General features: G+C 35.7%; 1 pseudogene; it reads right to left on the bottom strand.

Moving 5' to 3' along the window:
* The window catches only part of LOC102492711 (GTP-binding nuclear protein Ran-like), a 33,823-nt pseudogene that overhangs the window by 28,676 nt on the left and 1,435 nt on the right, over positions 1 to 3,712 (bottom strand).

Raw genomic sequence — 3,712 nt, 5'->3', positions numbered from 1 at the left:
TGACTGAGACAATATATAGTGTACTCTGGATGGAAAATCTCATTTTGTATGCTGTAATGATGTACAGTGAATGAATGCAAATAAATAAATTGGAAAAAAAAAGCATATTAAAAGGATTTCATACCAGGCCCCAGTGGGATTTATTCCTGGAATATAAAGATATTTAAATATAATAAAATCAACCAATGTGACTACATCACATTTACAAAATGAAGGAAAAATAAAAACAAATGTTTATCTCAAGTGATGTAAAAAAATCATTTACACTGCAGCACCATTTCATGATAAAACAAAAAACAAAGAGTGAGCTAGGAATAGAAGTAAAATTAACACAATATAGTAAAGGAATATTAAAAGCCCACAGACAGCACATTCCATAGTAAAAATTTGTTCTGTAAGATAAGGAATATAACAAAGATGTTTTTTCTTTTATTTTAGCTTATACATTTAATCACAAGATATCACTTAGCTTGTAAAGTGAATTTACCCAACATGAATATACCTCACACCAGTCCAGTTGAGGATGCTATACACATTATCATCAACAGACAACAATCCATTTCTGTGTCACATAAATATCTTGCCATCTTCTTTTATTACTTTTTTATTGAATAAGGATTTATTGAGCCTCTTGTGAAAGGCTTTAAACTGTCTCTGGAGTCACTGGAGTCACAGGGTAAATGAGGCCAAGCCTTCCTGGCACTTCTAAGTAACAGCTCAGTATGGAGGAGTGGATCCCACTCTTCTCTGAGAGTAGGTTAATGTTTTTATAATTTTTTTATTATAATTCGTTAATTAATTTATTTTTATACATTCAATCATTGTATATTATTATAGCTTATGAAAGAAAATTTCCCAGTATAAATGCACTGTATATTAGTGCAGTTAAAGATATTATTATACATGTTGTCATCACTAGATAATTTTCCATTTTTGTGTCCCTTAAAAGTTTTGCTTCTTTTTTTCCTCCTTGATTCCTTTTCTCTCATGCACTCCCATTTCCCACCCTTCTCCCACCCTCTGTCTAGTATCCACAATTGTTCTTCATGCTTTTACATCTTCCAGTCTCTTAGTTTCTGCCATAGAGTGTGGACATTTGGTGCATATTAATCGAGGATATACAATGTCTCTCTTTTATAGTCTGACTTGTTTCATTTAATAGTGAATCTTGCATGTTCATCCACTTTCTGTCAGATGCCAGGGTCTTGTTTTTAAGGCTGAAGTCGTGTTCCATAGTGTTTATGTGTTACACTTTTTTCAATCCATTTATCTGTTCATGAACATTTGGATTGTTTCCAGGTTTCAGCAATTGTGAATAATGCCATAATAAACATGGATGTGCAAGTACTTTTCTGACTGAGTGTATTTCTATCCTTTTTAGTAGATAGCCCAGGAGTGAAATTGCTGGTTCATGTGGTATTTCTATATGTAGGTCTTTGAAAACATTGTTCTCCATGGTGACTGTACTAATTTATATCCTCACCAACAGTATGAGTTCACTTTCACCACAGCCATGCCAGCACATATTATTTTATTAATCTTAGCCACACTGACTGGGATTTTGTGGTATCTCACTGTGGTTTTTATTTGCATTTCCCTTATGAAAAGAGATCTTGAGCATTTTTATATGTTTTATGGCTGTTCATATGTCTTCCTTAGAGAGTTGTCTGTTCAGTCCACTTGCCCATCTTTTAATTGGGATGATCAGTTTTTGGGGGGTTAAGCTGAGTTCCCTATATAATCTCATTACCAGTACTTTATCTGAGGCATAATTTGAAAATAGATTCACCAATCGTAAGGGTTGCTGGTTCATTCTAACTATTGTATCTTTTGATGTACAGAGGCTTTTTAACCTGATGTCATCCCTTCTCTATTTTGGGAATTATTGCTTGTGCTTTGGGGATCCTGTGAAAGAAAACTACCTGCTCTTTTGTCTCCAAGAGTTTCCCCTGCATTATCCACCAGTAGATTTCTAGTTTGAGGTCTTTAGTTTAGATCTTTGACTCATTTTGAATTTATTTTTGTTAATAGTGTGAGATAGGGGTCCAGTTTATTCTTTCTGCAATTGGATACTTAGTTTTTTCAGCACCATTTGATAAAAGGATATTCTTTTTTTCTACTGGATTTACTGGTGCTCTTTGTCAAAATTCAGTTGGCTGTATGTTTTGGGGTATATTCTGTTCCATTGGTCCACATGCTTGTTTTTGTGCCAATACCATGCCATTTTGATTATCACAACTGTGTTATATATTCTGGGGTTTGTAGGGACATTTTCAGAGAGAGGTCCTGAGGATGTGGGGACATGTTCTAAGCAAACATTACCTGTCCTTTTTAGCTATGGCAGAACCTTGCTGCTTGTCCTTTTCTTGACCCTTACTACAAGCAGAGCAAAGGGTGGAATTTTCTAGGGGCCTTCCAACAGATACATCTGATAGAATTAAGGAAACATCTTGACCCCTATTAGCAAAGTCCAACCCTTTCTCTGCCTCTGTAAGATTCCTTAGCCTTATCAATACCCCTTTGATGTTTGCAAGAAAGTATCCTCCCCATACCTGCAGCTAGGCTTCTTTACACTAGATAAGAAGTTTATTGGGATTTCTCTTTGATATGGAGGTAGCCAAGAGATACACCTGGCCCAATATGTCTAAGCCCTTATAGATTTATTACCTGCTTCTTATTGTCTGTAACTTATCAATTTATCTATGGAATGTCATAAAATACACGTATGTCATGTTGCTTTGCCCTATAAATAAAGGTGCCCAGTTTGTCTAGGGGGCACAAGTTGCTTGGGCTGCTTAGGCTCAGGCTGCCTGTGTCCACTGCTACTCTGTCTCTTTGTCTCTTTCTTTCTGCATCCTCTTAGATTGAGCTAAGTACAGGGCAGACACAGACAGGGGTCAGGAAGTGATATGCTCAGTTCTCCACTCTTGTTCAGTATTGCTTTGGCAATATGGGCCTTTTATATTTCAAGATCAATTCTGTAACATTTTTTTTAAATTTGTGAAGAATATTTCTGATAACTTGACTGGGATTGCCTTAAATTTGTAGATTAATCTGGATAGGATTGACATTTTGATTATATTAATTCTCCAAATTAAAAAAAAATCAGATGTCTTTTCACTTTTTTGTGTCATTTTCCATATCTTTTTATTTTTTATAATTTTCCTTGTGGAAGACTTTGACTTCCTTGGCTAGGCTTATTCCTAGATATCCTGTCTTTTTTAAAAAAGAGGTTTTGCCATAGGTCATATGTACTCACAGGACAGAGAGAAAGACAGAGACTGTGATAGGTAAAGTGAGAAATCACCTCCCAGGGAGGATGGGCATAGACAATCCCTTCTCTTCTCTTCTAATCTCCTCCCAGGATCTTGGGCATGTATGCACATGTGCTCAGCATGATTTTCAAGTCACCGGGTCTGGGACTCAAACTGCAGTCAACCATGTGGGAATCCAGTGGCATAACCACTATGCCCTCTGCTGGCCATTATATCCTATTTCCTTTGTGGCTATTCTAAATGGAATTGCTTTTTACAATTCTACCACAGTCTGTTCACTGTTTGTGTATAGAAATTCTATATATTTCATATGTTGATTTAGTGTTCCGCCACTTTACTGTATTCACTTTTCATTTCCAGGTATTTTTGTTGATTCTTTTGGATTTTCTATGTATATAATAATGTCACCTGCAAACAGAGATAATTTTATTTCTTCT

This window comes from Tupaia chinensis, unplaced genomic scaffold, assembly GCF_000334495.1.
Source record: "Tupaia chinensis unplaced genomic scaffold, TupChi_1.0 Scaffold145163_1, whole genome shotgun sequence".
NCBI lineage: Eukaryota > Metazoa > Chordata > Mammalia > Scandentia > Tupaiidae > Tupaia > Tupaia belangeri.
The sequence above is the reverse complement of the archived record's forward strand: the minus strand, read 5'-3'. Positions and strand labels throughout refer to the sequence as shown.